At 43.5% G+C, this 17767-nt stretch overlaps 1 long non-coding RNA gene across 2 annotated transcripts in view; it reads left to right on the top strand.

Annotated features, from left to right (window-relative positions):
* Nucleotides 1–17767, top strand: part of LOC141120215 (uncharacterized) — a 143698-nt gene that overhangs the window by 29536 nt on the left and 96395 nt on the right. For both annotated transcript variants that reach the window (XR_012239552.1, XR_012239546.1), the window contains exons 2-3: nt 6056–6142; nt 15504–15564. This is a non-coding gene — a long non-coding RNA (uncharacterized lncRNA). The remainder of the gene's footprint in view (nt 1–6055; nt 6143–15503; nt 15565–17767) is intronic.

The raw sequence follows: 17767 nt of genomic DNA, 5'->3' as shown, positions 1-17767 counted from the left end.
CCCTCCAGGGGCCAGCCTAAGGGCAGCACATTGACTGCATCACACCCCAAAGCTCCACATGTGCAGGGCGCTGCAGTCTCTGCGCGTTATTCAAAAAGTTCTTTGGTGTGGGCCTTTTTTGAGACGAGTGCATCAGATCGCACCGCTGCTATTTGCAACATATGTCTCAAGCGTATCTCGCGTGGCCAAAACATCTCCCGCTTGGGTACCACATGCTTGACCAGACATATGTTGACCTGCCATGCAGTTCGTTGGCAAGCGTATCTAAAAGACCCACACCAAAGAACAAAGAGGACCTCTGCTTGCTCCTCATCAGCTGAGATTTCCAACCCCACTAGACCTTCAGTCCTCTCTGAGACCTGCACTGAGAGGAATGAAGGTGTAGAATTAGGTGTGTCACAGCCACGTACTTGTGGGAAACTGATTTTGGTACACCGACGTCAGATTGTACCAGGCAAATTTCCCTGCCCCAGCTGCTGCACCGCCGAAAGAAGTTTGCTCCCAGCCATCCACATGCCCAGCGGTTGAATGCTAGCTTGGCAAAATTGCTAGCACTTCAACTGCTGCCTTTTCAGTTGGTAGACTCTGCCCCCTTCCGTGAGTTTGTGGAATGTGCAGTTCCTCAGTGGCAGGTACCCAAACGCCACTTTTTCTCACGGAAGGCGATTCCGGCTCTCTACCAGCATGTGGAAGGCAATGTCCATGCCTCGCTGGACAGGGCGGTCAGCGGTAAGGTGCATATTACCGCTGACTCATGGTCCAGCAGGCATGGACAGGGACGTTACCTAAGTTTCACGGCGCATTGGGTGACTCTGCTGGCAGCTGGGAAGGATGCAGGACAAGGTGCAGTAGTGTTGGAGGTTGTTCCGCCACCACGCCTCCAAAATGCTAATGATTGTGACACACCTCTCTCCTCCACCCCCTCCTCTTCTTCTTCCTCCATGGCCTCTTCCTCGGAACCAGCGGTGCTCCGTAGTCGTTCAAGGGGCTACGCAAGTACGCAGGCCAAAAGATGCCATGCGGTGCTTGAGCTGGTGTGCTTGGGGGACAGGAGCCACACTGGGGCAGAGGTTCTGTCAGCTCTGCAGGGGCAGGTTCAGAGGTGGTTGACGCCACGCCAACTTAAGGCAGGAATGGTGGTTTGCGACAATGGCACCAACCTCCTCTCTGCCCTCCGACAGGGACAACTGACCCATGTGCCCTGTTTGGCTCACGTCCTTAACTTGGTGGTGCAGCGGTTCTTGGGCAGGTACCCGGGCTTACAGGATGTCCTGAGGCAGGCCAGGAAAGTCTGTGTGCATTTCCGCCGGTCATATAATGCCAGTGCTCGGCTGACGGACCTCCAAAAGGAGTTTAACCTGCCCAAGAACCGCCTAATCTGTGACATGCCCACCAGGTGGAACTCAACGTTGGCCATGCTGCAGCGGCTGCACACGCAGCAGAGGGCCATCAATGAGTACCTGTGCGACTATGGCACCAGGACAGGGTCAGGGGAGCTTGGTTTTTTTTCCCCACGCCAGTGGGCCATGATCAGGGATGCATGCACTGTCCTGTCACCATTTGAGGAGGCCACGAGGATGGTGAGCAGTGACAGTGCATGCATCAGTGACACTGTCCCCCTTGTCCACCTGTTGGAGCACACGCTGCGTGGAATAATGGACAGGGCACTTGAGGCAGAACAGAGGCAGGAAGAGGAGGACTTCCTTAGCTCTCAAGGCCCCCTTTATCCAGACAGTGTTCCTGCGTGCCCGCCGATCACACAGGAAGAGGACGAGGAGGAAGAGGAGGAGGAGGAGGAGGAAGATTGTGTCAGTATGGAGGTGGAGCCTGGCACTCAGCATCAGCAGCAGTCTTTAAGGGATCAGTCCCAAGAAACACATGGACTTGTACGTGGCTGGGAGGAGGTGGCTGCGGACCATGTCGTCCTTAGTGACCCAGAGGACTCCGGACCGAATGCCTCAGCAAACCTACGCTGCATAGCCTCCCTGATCCTGCAAAGCCTGCGTAAGGATCCTCGTATTCGTGGTATCAAGGAGAAGGACCAATACTGGCTGGCAACCCTCCTTGATCCACGTTACAAGGGTAAGGTTGCGGACCTTATCTTGCCATCGCAGAGGGAGCAGAGGATGAAACATCTTCGGGAGGCCTTGCAGAAAGGTCTGTGCAACGCGTTCCCAGAGACTGGGAGGTTACAAACTCCTGTTTCTGGACAACGTGTTGCTGAGGCTTCGGTCAGTCAAAGAAGGAGCGGTGGAGAAGCTGGCCGTCTGACCGATGCGTTCAGACAATTTTTTGGTCCGCAGCCCCAAGGTATGATCGGTTCCAGCAACCATCGCCAGCGTCTGTTTTACATGGTGCAGGAATACCTAGGGGCAAGATCAGACTTGGACACCTTTCCCACCGAAAATCCTCTGGGTTACTGGGTCTTGAGGATGGATCACTGGCCAGAGCTTGCACAGTATGCAATTGAGCTACTGGCCTGTCCTGCATCCAGCGTTCTTTTGGAACGCACATTCAGTGCTGCTGGAGGCTTTGTAACCGATCACAGGGTGCGTCTGTCCACTGACTCGGTCGATCGACTGACCTTCATAAAAATGAATGAGTCTTGGATTACCACCAGCTACCAAGCACCTGATGCTGATGTAACCGAATAATTTTTTTTGAAATCTCAGATCCCTTCAAAGACTGCCTATGCTGATGCTGAGTGACTATTCCTGAGTAATTATCCTCTTCCTCCTCAATCATCACGCTGATAGCTTGTAAGAGCATTTTTGGTTCTGGGCGCCACCACCAGTGCCTAAGGCACAATTTTTCAGCCCCTGTTTAACAGGGGCGTGTAATTACGATTTTTGATGTAATACTTTGCAGCAGGGCTCGTTCCTGCATTCCAACTAGAGTGTCTGTGAGGGGTTGCAGTGTTGTGGCACCAGCACCAGTGCCTAAGGCCCAATTTTTCAGCCCTTGTTTAACAGGGGCGTGTAATTACAATTTTTGATGCAATACTTTGCAGCAGGGCTCGTTCCTGCATTCCAACTAGAGTGTCTGTGAGGGGTTGCAGTGTTGTGGCACCAGCACCAGTGCCTAAGGCCTAATTTTTCAGCTCCTGTTCAACAGGGGCATGTAATTACAATTCTTGATCTAATATTTCGCAGCAGAGCCCTGTGAGGGCTTACAGTGTTGTGGCCACAGCAACACCTAAGGCCCAAATTTCTGCTGAGTATATAGGGCAGGACCCTACTTTCAAACAACTAACTTACAAAACGACTCCTACTTGCAAATGGAAGGAGACAACAGGAAGTGAGAATAAATCTACCCCTAGGAAGGGAAATTCTCTCCTGTAAGAGTTAATATGGGAAAAACATTTCTCCTTTCCACTGATGCTTTCCAATCCATTGGGACAAAAAGTGAGGTGAAATCTTCTGAAGAGGAGGAAAGACAGCAAAACAAATGTCACAGGGGTGATAACCCTTCCCTATGTTTTCCAAAAAGCTTAAAAAAGATTTTTTGGCTAGAGCTAAACACGTTAAAAATGTACCCGTTCAAAATTACAAAGAGATTCTACTTAACAACAAACCTACAGCCTGTATACTGCTGTTCAGAGTATATAGGGCCTGGTGGCCCCACACCTTTCCTTATTTTAATTTGGGTGCGGGGTTCCCCTTAATATCCATACAAGACCCAAAGGGCCTGGTAATGGACTGGGGGGTACCCATGCCGTTTGTCTCACTGATTTTCATCCATATTGCCAGGACCCGACATGACATTAAACCCGCAAGCAGTTTTAAATTAGCTTTTTCCTTTAAAAATGACATTTTGTGCAGGGACTGTTCTAAACACGGGAAACACGCGTCACTTTACAGGCATACTATAGACACCCCTCAGGTACGATATTTAAAGGAATATTTCACTTTTTTTTTTTTTACTTTAAGCATCATTAAAATCACTGCTCCCGAAAAAACGGCCGTTTTTAAAAGTTTTTTTTGCATTGATACATGTCCCCTGGGGTAGGACCCGGGTCCCCAAACCCTTTTTAGGACAATACCATGCAAATTAGCCTTTAAAATGAGCACTTTTGATTTCGAACGTTCGAGTCCCATAGACGTCAATGGGGTTCTAACGTTCGTGCGAACTTTCGGTCCGTTCGCAGGTTCTGGTGCGAACCGAACCGGGGGGTGTTCGGCTCATCCCTATTGGCAACTATGATCGCCTTGTGTTGATACAATGTTCAGATAGAAAGGTCACCACCAGCTGCTGAATGACTACCCTGGACAGCACCAAAATGGCAATCACATTTGTGGTTGGGGTTTAGTATTAAAGTATTTATAAGTGGAGAGGGATTAGAATGCTTCTCAGCTTTTATTGCTGTCTGTGTCCCCATTAAGGAAATTCACAATCTCTATTTGTCCTCTTTACATTTTTCATAGTGATAGTAAAGGAAAATCCCAAATTTTGGGGTGTCCCCGGAAAAGTAATAGAGGGGAAATCTTCCAATAAGGGATACTAGTTCTGTGAGATGGGGGTCCCCAATGAATTCCCTTAATTTGCAGGGATCCCCTCTAACTGAAAAAATGGAAAAATAATTGCGCTTCAAGGTGTTTAAAATTATAATAAAAAAAAAAAAAAAAAAAAAAGCAGCGATGTCTAAATGTGACAGTGTGGTGTTGTGGACCTGGAAGAGTTATTGTATCTTCACTCCACTGAGCTCCCAGTCTCTCTCACTAGACATGCTGATCCACTGCCACTGGATCTCCTGAGCTCTTCCATCCTTCTCACTGAGTATCTTCCTCAAGCTGTAATTTCAACAGGACGAGCTATCTGTGGTCATCCGGTCGGTGCCACAGTTCGTTTTTCCAATTGATGATGTTGATTGTCTTACCTACATGTGAGTGTTTATGTTTTTTTCTACAATAAATTACCATCTGATTTTACACTATGGGAGCCCTCCCTTTCTTCTCTCCTATGATGACACCACTATGCTGGGGGTTGAGGCCCCTTCTTGTGGATCCATCCATCCCCACTCCAGCACCTGACGCCCTTTTCCAGTTTTCACTCCCATCTCAGTTCCATCTCCGTTCCTGGGAAGTCCGGACTACTAGGATCTCAAAAGCCCTTTTAGACCCTCTGTAACGGGGGGTCATGGGGTTCTGGTAAGCGGCCAGGCTCTTACTTTTGGTGGTGGTTCTACACATTTGAGGTTCCATGCGGTTGAAAGACCTGTAATTGCCAACTCACCTTGTCTTGGGTTGCTTTTATGGACTATTTTTGATTCTTCCACATGGTTTTTTCAGTATATTTTGTTTGGAATTTATTTTTTCAATTGTTTGCACTGATTGCGATATATTATTGCACTGATGATTTATGTTTTTACTGATTATTTTTGCGATTTGTTTGCACTGATTGTGATATATCACCACACAGATGGTTTATATATTCACTGATACTGTGTATTTAGTGCTTTTTGTGTGACGAATTTGGCCACACATACATCCCCTCTAACTTCCTGTTTTGGCTGTTGGACAGGAAGTGACGGGAAATCTCCACAATGGGATACAGATGGCAAAAAAACTGACAGGGCTTATGACCCTCCCTTACTCTATCCAAAATAAAAAAAAATGTTTTGCCTATAGTTCTACTTTAAGTAAGGTGACAGCACAGTAGTGATCTTATCTCCATGTATGTATTTGGTCTAATTGGCTGGTCATGTTGCTCACATGAATAGGAATTGTAATGAATTGTAATGATTGATTTGAGAATGGCAGATGTGTGCTTCTAATTATGAAATGAAACATATATTAATCGCTTGCTGACAGCCTGACATAGGAGTATGACGGCAGAGCGGCTCTCCTTGATCATGTACTAGATACGTGATCCAGCACTTCTGGATAGGGTTCGTGGCCCCTGCGTGCTTATGTGACAGTTTACATAATACAGTATCGACTCAACAGACCCCTCAGGGCTATCATTCCAACAGAACTGTTGATGTTTCTTCTAACAGTATTATTATTGGGGATTTTGAATGTAAAATGTGATGTTGTCCTATTATATCATCTGACAGTCTGCAAGTCAGCTGCTCTCTGGAATCAGAATTTTTTTACTGAAACAAACTACCTTTTGGTAATCCATAAAGTACAAACTGGTAGTGGTAAGTACCTTCATATTGTTGTTGTATTATAAACATGTCATATATGATTCACTAAATGTGATATTAGGTTAATTTAAAAGCCCACTATACCTTACATTAACCACTTAAGCCCCAGACCATTTGGTTGGCCAAAGACCAGAGCACTTTTTGCGATTCGGCACTGCGTTGCTTTAACTCACAATTGTGCAGTCGTGCAACGTGGCTCCCAAACCAAATTGACGTCCCTTTTTCCCCACAAATAGAGCTTTCTTTTGGTGGTATTTCATCACCTATTTTTGCTATAATAAATATCCCCCAAAAATATATAAAAAAAACATTTTTTTCTCAGTTTAGGCAGATACGTATTCTTCTACTTATTTTTGGTAAAAAAAAATCACAATAAGCGTTTATTGATTGGTTTGCGCAAAAGTTATAACGTCTACAAAATAGGGGATAGTTTTATGGCATTTTTATTAATTTTTGTTTTTACTAGTAATGGTTGCGATCAGCGATTTTTATCATGACTGCGACATTATGGTGGACAGATCGGACACTTTTGGTGCGATTTTGGGACCATTTACATTTATACAGGGATCAGTGCAATCAAAAATGCATTGATTACTATGTAAATGTGACTGGCAGTGAAGGGGTTAACCACTAGGTGGCGCTGTAGGGGTTAAGTGTGTCCCAGGGAGTGATTCTAACTGTGGGGGGGGCTTTGTGTGACATGACACTGATCACCACTCCCGATTACAGGGAGCGGTGATCAGTGACAGTGTCATTAGGCAGAACGGGGAAATGCTTATTTACATTAGTTTACTTCCTCACCGTGAGACGATCGCGGGTATCCTCGTGGACATCAAGTCCGCGGGACCCACGATCACGCTCACGGAGCTCCTGGCACCCGCAAGCCGCCTCTTAAAGGGCAAAGTACAGGTACGTTAATCTGCCTGTACGTGGGGGGTTAAAAGCGCCCCACCAGCAGCCGAAAAGCGCCACTTAAACAGCGGTAAAGCGCTACTAACGCTAGCGGCGCTTTACCACTAACGGACCTGCCGCCCCAGTGTGAAAGCAGCCTTAATGTTAGCAGTAGCTCTATATATTATGCATATACTGATTTATACAGTGTGACTTTAAAGAAAACTAGCATTTTAATCTGTATAAATGATGATGATCTTTGCTTAAGAGCAGGGAGGATGCAAACTTTCCTTTCCATGAGTTCCCCTGTCACACTGACACTGATCACAATCATCTGAAGTCCATCACATTTTTTTAAATGTAATTTATGGGCCAACAATGAATCGGATCTTAACGGAGAACTAAATGCAGATTTTTTTTTCATTTGGATAAAGTAAGGGAGGATTGTAATTCTTGTCTCATTGGGGAGATTTTCCTTTATTTACTGTCCCATTGCCAAAAGCAGAAAGTGAGACGAAATCCCTCCAAAGTAAAGGGGAATCCCTGGTCATCACCAGAACTAATGTCCCCAATGGAAGATTTCCCCTCTATTCCTGCTCTGGGGACAACCCAAATTTTTTTCATCTTCAGTAATAACGATAAATAGGACAAATAACACAGGGGAATCTCCCTAACGGGGGCACAGGCAGTAAGGAAAACCTGACAGGTGTTCTAATCTCTCTCCACTAAACAAATAATTTTGCCCTTAGTTATACTTTAAACAAGGCTAAGAATCCCCCCTACTCCTTGTGATAGCATTCCCTTTAACCACTTCCTGTCTGACACCTGTACATTCCATATAGACAAAAGCACATTTTACATTTATGCTATGGGCCTATTTATTCAGCAATAGCCTTGTCATTTCTTAAAAGAGAAGTGTGGATTTACAAAAAATAAACATACATACTCACCTAGATAGCTGCAGCATCGACCTGATGCTGAAGTTGTCCTCCGCCAGCTCTACACCAAGAAATTACCAATAAAAGACTGCTGATCACTCATTTCTCAGTTTTCAGCAAGCAGATATGTTTTGAAAAATGAAAAAAGAAAAAAGAAAAGAAAAAATAAAATTTTGTTTTGTTTCTTCATTTTCCAAAAACCTGTAGCAGCAAAAGAGATCTGCAAAATACTGACCATAGTGACCATGCCCCTTAGCAAATACTGTGGAGTATCTACTTTCCAAAAAGGGGTAATTTGTACTATCCTGGCATTTTAGGACCTCTGAAACTGTGATAGGTAGTCAGGAAGTGAAATGTGCAAGTTACGCCCTTTGAAAGCCTGAAGGTGGTCATTGGATTTTGGGCCCCTGTAAGTTGCTAGGCTCCCAAAATGTGTCACACACGTGGTATCACCATACTCAGTAGAAGTAGCAGAATGTGTTTTGGGGTGTAATGCCACATATACCCATGACAAATGTGAGAAATATCTCAATAAAGTGACAATTTTGTGTGAAAAAAAAATATTTTTTTGTAATTTTTCCAAAGATTTGTGGCAAAAATAAAATCTTCCAAAAACTCAATGTGCCTTTCAGCAAATACCTTGGGGTATCTACTTTCCAAAACGGGGTCATTTGGAGGTGTTTCCACTGTCTTGGCATTTTAGGGCCTCCAAAAATGTGATAGCTAGTCAGGAAATGAAATCCCCTTGAAAGCCTGAAGGTTGAAAGCCCAAAGCCTGAAGGTGGTCATTGGATTTTGGGTATGTGGCTAGGCTGCCAAAAAGTCTCACACATGTGGTATCCTCATACTCGGGAGAATGAAGTAGCAGAATGTGTTTTGGGGTGTAATTCCATGTATACCAATAGCATGTGTGAGATATACTGTATATATATATATATATTTTTGTTACATATCCGGGTGCGGATCCCATGGTTTGTTATTATTGTTATTATTGACCCTCCTTACATCAGGCTCCCCAGAGCCCTCCTTGTTACATCAGGGTCCCCAGAGAGCCCCCCCACTTACATCTGGACCCAGAGTCCCCCTCATTACATCAGGGTCCCCAGAGAGCCCCACATCACCTGCCACCAGATGAAGCTTGTCACTTGCCACATCACCTGCCACCAGATGCAGCTTGTCACATCACCTGCCACAAGATGTGGATTGTCCCTTGCCACGTCACCTGCCACCAGATGCAGCTTGTCACTTGCTACGTCACCTGCCACCAGATGCAGTTTGTCACTTGCCACGTCGCCCGCCACCAGATGCAGCTTTTCACATCACCTGTCACCAGATGCAGATTATCCCTTGCCACGTGACTTGCCACGTCACCTGCCACAAGATGCAGCTTGTCACTTGCCAAGTCACCTGCCACCAGATGCGGATTGTCACTTGCCACGTCACCTGCCACCAGATTCAGATTGTTCCTTGCCATGTCGCTTGTCACAAGATGCAGCATGTCACTTACCACGTCACGTCAAATATATATATTTTTTTTTTTTTTGGCATTTTCCAAAAACTTGTGGCAAAAAATATAATCTTCCATCTTTCATTTGTTAGTGGAACAATCACAAGTGAAGGTTGCACATTAATCAATGAATTTGCATGAATTAATTAGGATATGAATAACATGTTTGGCATGTTTATATATCAGCACTAATACTTTGAGTCACACAGGTGACATAGGAGGACTATACAGCACTGATTGATTAATGACATTCGTTTATAAAGAAGGACATTATGCATGTAATTTAAGTGAATATTTTATTAATGGAATTTGTTATTTTGATGTTGGTTTGGCATGTTATGTTTTGAGCACTGTCATGCCTTCTTTAATAAGGCTTGTGATTTTCCTATTGACTCTTTGATTTAATTAGATTGCTCTATGCTGCCACCTAGTGACCATTTTGCATAACTGCGCTATATCTATTTTATGTAGTCATTGTCAGCGAAATTTGGTTGTACGCAAAGCACACAGCCAAATCTCTTGTTTCTAATCATAATAACAATTTCGTCTAATGATATAATACCATCTCATCTTTTGATCATATGTCTCTCCCCTGGTGTAGCTCATCCTCTGGTGTGTGCCCCATGCTTACAAATAGAATCACAACACATCCTTCTTACATTCCCATCTCAGCAAGACGGCCCTTACAGCTCTGTCTGCCTCCTTTATTCAAAAGACCACCAAAGCAATCACAAACAGGAAGCCCTGGCCCCAACAGCCAATCGTTTCCTTCACAGGGTATGACCTCAGCCTCACAGGATATGACCTCACAGGATGTAAGTGACCATATAAGGATTTAACAACAGAACACAAAACAACCAATGAACAATGACTACAGGACATGATACAATATACTAAATGATGATGACTAAAGTTCCTTGTGCATGGGAGATTATCTGCAGGTATACGTCATGGCACCCCAAACATGTTAATCAGGCATACCAGGGGTGACAAGAGCAAAACACCTCTAAACCGATAATGTCTTTGCAGAGTGAACGCATCCCCACCAGACGATCGTTCTGTGCATTGCACAGGGGCCCTTTTGCTGGCGGACATGTCCTCTCTCCGCAAACACTTCTCTCCAAACATCAGGAAGTTTTCCACTACCTAACAGGTCTCAGCCAGCATCGGACTGCTCCAGTCAGCTCTTTAGAGCGGGCTGCGAGAGATCAGACACTAGGAGATTTATGACAATACATTAATATAAAATTTTCCACAACAGTCTCTCCTCTTGTCATATGATCCCATGTGTCCCTCGATGAATCCTGATCTTCTTCTTAGTCCATAAAATGTAAAACACGGCTTGACATGTAGACTCTGTTGGAGATGACGTGGTGAGCTGTAGTAGTCGCCGGTCTGTCTGGGATCCTCTGTGTCTTGTACGTGGGTCGGGCTTCGGAGCATCTCATCAGGGAAGATGTGGTCATCTGCTCAGGCTCTGGTCACGCGTCCAATCAGGCAACAGGAGCACCTCATCATGGCATATAGAAGGAATAGAAACAAAAACAACATGAGTATATATACCCCTACTTCCTTCACTATGATCCGCTGCAAGATAAAAATTAAATCTCCAACGATTCCCAAACCCTTAAAAAGGATTCCAACCTTCACTATCTATAGCTCTGGCTTTGCCTTGTAGGGATCTAAACCTTATCCATATGGGCCTGAACTTTGTCACTACTATCCCTGATACAGATATAACAATCTTTACTTATGAATTCCCAGAAACCCTTGGAATGTGGGAACTTCCTTGTAGCTTCAACAGTTACATGAAAACATCCCATCCTCAATGAATGAGAAATTGTTCAAGCGTTTCATAAGCTCAAGCCTTCCAGCTGTCCCTGCCATTCTTACCTTCTCTCGCTCCATCAGATCCTCACGATCGCCCGTGACATAAGATGCTGGGACAAGTTTCACCAGCACACATGAACCTCTTGCCTTACGGGAAATTACCTTATAAGCTGTAGATCCACATTAATACCAAACTTCAGTTGTATCACACTTGTGGGCTACCTAGTTATCCCGATACCAAAGCTGGCAAGATCCAGAGCTATTGTTAAAATTATAATTAATTTTACCCTCTAGAAATGTTTTGTTAAGTTCTATTGACAGGTTTCTGTTTGGATTTTACTAGTCTGTCAAAACTCCTCACACCAATATGAACGTCACATATAGCATATACCGCCGTCATCGCTGGGGCACTAGTAGACCGGACCATGTGTCCTGTTCTCTTTATTAACCAGTTGGGATGCTTTTCATCATTACCCTTGCCAAAATTTATCAAACAAAAAAATATAAATGAACAAAGATACTCCTCTACTCTTTGTGGTTGATCAGCTTCTTGAAGTGGCTGACGTGGTCTCATCCCTCAAGCTTCTTTACAATGACCCAGTCACCTGGTTGGAAAGAATGTAAACTGGTTATTGTGTCAGGGTCCAGGATGGACTCATGAACCCTGTGGTGGACCTTTTGAAGTTCATGTTACAGTGATTGCACCCACCCCATCAGCTGAGAATGTAGGTGACAGCTAATGAGGAAAGTACAATTCTGTTTTTGGTTGACCTTCAAACAAACCTCATATGACAATAACCCAGACATCGGGACTGTGGTCACTGCATAACCTGTGCGTGGCTTACTATTTGGGGTGTAATACCTGGAACCAGTGACAAAAAGGTTCTTAGCATCTGGGATGGGAGCCTACTTCACCAGACTGCAGCTTGCTGATTCAAATTCTATCAAAGAAAGACAGTCTTGGCACAAACTTGGTTAGAATTACAAAGGTTAGTATTGTTGGTTTGAAAATGTGTTATTCTCACCACTCTCATCCCCCCTTTTCTTCCCTCCTCATTACAAACTGGAGGAAGACATGTAGGGTTTAGAATGGTGCAGGATAAAACAGTGAAATAGCCTATGATACTTTTACCTTCTTATACACCTGTACACACACTTCCAGAAACTCTTTGCACCTAAAAAGATACTTATAAACAAAAGTTATTACTCTATCCTTCAAAGAATGGTAAACAATACAATATTCATGTACATTGGTAAATTGTCACTGACATTCCACAAAACCGATAATAACTAAACCCTCTGTACGTTTTTTTTCTAAAATACAACAGCCGCGACACGCAAGAGGGCTGTCACGGGAGGTTCAAACATCTTGTTACCACATACAAACAATGAAACCAAGACAAACATTTAGAAACAAATGTGGGGGAGATATTTCATAGTTCCCAAAAACGAAAAAAATAAAAAATAAAAACGACCAGATGGAATGCTGCCATCACTCTTTTAGCGATAGAAAAGAATACAATTTGAAAAGCACGAGAGCATTTCAAAATCTTTGCATGGACCAGCCACACAAAGTTCAAAAACAGGAATGTGTATTTTTAATCACATAAATGTGTACTACACATCCATCAACTCACTCAACTTTACAGATTTCTGAAGCCACAGTCGCGCTACATCAACTCCAGAGGGATACCCAAAATAGTATCCTTGGACCACCTATGTCAATCTTTCTGGGGTTTAATGGCTTTTCCTCAGAACTCAGATTTCATGTATTATGTAGCTGTCTGACTGGGGTGCATGGACAACCCATTGCCCATGACGATTCAAATCGCTTTTTTTGGCGAACTCTGCGTCCAGAGAACCCTGCGCTTTATTTTCAGAGCGATTATGGTTTGCGCCTTTATCACCATAATCGACCCCCGCATTCCGATTATTATACACGGCCTGAGCGGGGCTGTTAGTGTACTACTCCTCACGTTTATGCTAATACAATCGCGAACTGGAATTCTGACTATTATACACGGCCCGACCAGTCTCATGATATACAGCCTTCTAAACGTGTTTGTCCGACAACTACAAAAACACCATGAAATCCTCCGCTATTCAAAACAAAAACAAACTTATGGCTTCTGTCTGTACCTCGATATTACAACAATAACTTGAATGCCTCCTGTTTGCTCTCTACCCAAAACTGTATTATAGTATAAACCTTAATTTAAAAATAAAAATGATTTTGTCCTTCCAAACACAAGTCAAAAGACCCCAAGCCCCTCCCACCAACTTCCTGTTGCAAACCTGAGTAGGAAGAGGGAGGGGGAGGGGAAGCCTTGAATAGCTTCATATTTTGTCTATCAAGACATTAGAAATCTTCACTAGAAACAAACTTTTTTTAAAACAACTGGAATAAAAACCTAAATGATTCTACTGGAAATGGAATTCAGTACAAAACCAGAGATATTTCGCTGGAGACTAAAATCAGCATAAACAAAAAGGCAGTTGCAGCAATCGAAAATCGGTCCACGAAAAAATGGTGAATGAAACCAGGACTACAGAAAAATGGCCACATTAACAAATGACAAGAGACAAAGTTACTTAAACAATACACGCTTGTCGCAAATATAACACAATATTTGACTCAGAGTTGGAACTCCCCCCCATGCTATTACCTAGAAACCAGAGACCCCCACAGGGTGTAAACAGCTCCTATTGTGATGTCCTAACAATGCATGGGCACTTGGATATGCGACAGGCATTTCAACTTAAAACCAATATTCAATACAGAAAACGCAATAGTTTCCTTGAAAAGTATGTAAACAGTACAAAAATAAAATTCACAAAATGGTGCCTAGAAGCCAGATTGTAGCTTAAAGCACATGGCTTTGCACACACAAAGGAATACACAATGGAGCAGTTTCCCCTATAGGAAGTCTCACAGGTCTTCAAAATGGCTGCCCATGCACATGGTGACCACAACAAAAGCCAGACCACAACAAAATGGCGCATTTTCCCGCCAAAACTGACCAAGCAGCTTAATGAAAGAAACAGAGTTTTTAGTTTAGCAAAGTTTAGCAAAGTTTTAGTAGTCAGTAATTTTACAGCAAACTCCATGTTTTCAAAAACATTCTGGTCATCCTCAGACAAGAACACCATCATTGTCAGGATGATGGAGACACAAAAAATATAGATCAGGTCGATGTTTGCAAAAAGAGAGAGCTTTGAGAGCCTTCTGATTGTCTAAAGAGTTTATTTAGTGCATTCTTCTGTGCTGAAGAATTTTCAACTTCCAAAATACCTTACCATACCGTACAGTAAAACCTTGGATTGCGAGCATAATATGTTCCAGAAACATGCTTGTAATCCAAAGCACTTGTATATCAAAGCAAATTTCCCCATAAGAAATAATGGAAACTCAGATGATTCATTCCACAATCATTTATTCATAAGTCCTTTGGTTTATAGTCCATATAAAAAGATTTTAGCTATGTGATGGGTTGCTTAACCATAAAATGTCCATCCACAAATGAAAGCCTCCACAAAGGGATTAGAAGCAAAATCCAGCAGGAGGTGCACAGTATAAAAGAGAAGAGAGGCGACTTGAAGTGTAGAAATAAAAAAAAACCACAATAATAATTGTTCATATAGAGCTTATGCATTCAAAATTTCTCAAGTCTCAATGAGAATGACTGTATACACAAAGCTTGGCAAGCCAGAGCCACCAAATGATGGCCAGACACCGAAACGGAATGACAGGGACTGCCAAACACTAATTAGGATTGCGGACAAACAACACTCACCTTGAAGTTGCTATTTCCATAAAATGTTCTGCAGACAACTTGACAAGGCAAATACCAATGCAAGAGATGAAGCCACTAACAACGTTTAATTTCAATTTTCCATTTTTTTTTGCTGGCAAAGTCTCAAATGTTTTAAAACAATATTTAGCTTTTCTGACCTGCTTCAGTTTAGGTAACTTATGCCTGTAAATATGCTTGCAAAAAGTATATAATGCAGCAGATTTTCAGATACAAAGGTATTAACCAGCTGCTGAAGGGCTACCATGAAAAGTATCAGAGAAGAAGATAGATTGCAGATGAGTGGTTTACTCCCATATGTCTACTGTATGTCAGCTCTGTAATTTAATAATGTTATACCGAATTTCAGTTTTCTGCTATATTTTTTATTTTCACAGGAGGGTGCTAAAATGGAAATGTCTGCGAGATTCTTCCTACTTTTCCTGCTCTTTTCTCTAGGTATGTCTTCCTAATCATATTACTTAGTTGCAGGGAATGTCAAATGTAAAAGCAAAGACTAAAGTATACATGGACTCTGCCTTTAAAACTTATATTTATTTGTGTCCAATTTTGGAAAAAATAGAAAAAAAGTTTAGTGTTTACCAGGCCCAGCCTGGATTTATGTTCATACAGTATCTCACAAAAGTGAGATTTTACAATACATATCTAAACCCCCCCCTAAAAAACAAAAATGTAATATACTACAGCTCACCAATAATTTGATATTATTTCAAGTTTTCTTTTTTCTTTTTTGACCTGGTGATTTCGCCAGAATTTCGAATGAAAATTAGGAAAAGCAGGTTCTAAAAAAGTTTGTTAGTTTTTCTAATCATTAGTGGGGTCAAATAGATGTTCGTTTTCTACCACGGTGACAAGAAAATTTGAAGAAGCAGGCTGAAAAATGTTTTTTGAATGGTAACAGTGTTCAGCATGCGGCAGTGGCGGAACTATCAGGGTCGCAGCAGTCGTACTTGCGACTGAGCCCTGGAGTTCCACCACTCTGGTGGAGGCCCAAAAGCCTGGGATGTGGCTCCAGGGTTTCTGGCTGTAGTTATAAGCACAGCGTGTCTATTACACTCTCTCTCACACTGCCCAGACCCACTGACAGTCTGCCAATCCCCTCCTCACACAGATACACAGACAGGAGAGGAAAGAACTAGAGAGAGCCTCCTGTGTGTCCCTGTGGCCCCGCTCACATGCCAATTCCTGACAGCTCAATGCCTCTCAAAGGGAAAGTCAAACACCAGCAGCTAGTTAGTGGAGGAAAGGCCAGCATGTACTATGGATGCTGCAACCCTCCACAGGGGATCCACAGCTCTCTAGGACAGCCTTCCTTCCTAATCAAACTTCTCAGTGATTGAAAAGAAAGCAACACACAGGTGGGTCAGTCATTGAGGGGACTAGAGCATGCTCTGCCATCCTATGTGTATGTATAGCAAAGGCTAGTAGACCTTGCTTGCTGACCATAGTGGTGGAACTCCAGGGCCCAAGCCTCCGTCTATGGTGAGTGAAGCGTCCCTCCCTTCCTCTCTTATCTCGCCAGCCTTTGAGCACACTAATCTAAGGGAGAGCTCTGTGGATAATGTAATGTAAAGGGGGACTCTGATGTAAGTGGGGGCTTTGGTAAGTAGAGACCACCTTACATCAGGATTCCCAGAGTATCCCTTACATCAGAGTTCCCCTTTACATTACAATCCACAGCACACCCCTTAGAACCCTTTCACATGGCCGGGCTCTGCCATTCAGATCCACCTGCTCAGCAGGAGATCTCTCTACTGATCCCCGCCGAGCAGGCAGATGAGGTTCGTGTCTGCTCCACTTGTGCAGATCGGACACGGACACAGTTCACTGTTCTCTATGGGCTGGTCTGACTGTCATCTAATCCACTGTTTCATTGGATCGGATGCTGGCAGGTGTAAATGAACACATGTCTGATTACATCCACCTCCCCGCATAGAACAAGGGGTTGTCCGATCGCCTTGCACATGCCCTTATAGTGCAAGTGGAAATTCTGCAGACTCTGAAGTAACAGGGGCTCTGGGAACCCTGATTAAAGGGGAATGCTGGGAATTACATTTTTGTAAAGGATGATGATGTAAGTGCATGCTCCAGTTACCAGAGATCCCCTTATATCAGAGTCTGCAGTGTTCCCCCTTACATTAGAGTTCTCACTGTTCTTTCGTAAATCAAAGTCCCCAGAGTTCTCCCTAATATCAGAGTCTATACAGTCCCCCCTTACAGTGTAAAGAAACTCCGCAAGTTCAGATGCAAGTAGTAAACTGCGTATTCGGATGTAAATGGGAAACTCTGCGTGTTCAGATGTAAAGCGGAACTCTGTGGACTCTGATGTAAGGGGGGACTCTTGTGATTAAATATATACAATTAGAATTGTTATTTAATCACAAAATATATGTATAGTGTATACTACAAACAAGAATTTGCTGTGTGCTGCTAAAGTCTTCGGATTTGGCTTGAAGACAAGGTGGCAACCCTGTCCAAGACGTCAGGAAGTGGTCCTGCTGCAGGATCATAATCAAGGGCCACGCACTGGGAGACAAGGACCCCATGATCATTGGAAAGGGTCCTGGGACCAGAGGTCAGGGGGGCCCTTTGTGGGTTCCTTGCAGTGGGGCCCTGTAGGTTCTAGTTGTATGGTCTCTGG

Source organism: Aquarana catesbeiana, linkage group LG01 (assembly GCF_042186555.1).
Source record: "Aquarana catesbeiana isolate 2022-GZ linkage group LG01, ASM4218655v1, whole genome shotgun sequence".
Lineage (NCBI taxonomy): Eukaryota > Metazoa > Chordata > Amphibia > Anura > Ranidae > Aquarana > Aquarana catesbeiana.
This window is presented reverse-complemented; position numbering and strand designations above follow the sequence as displayed.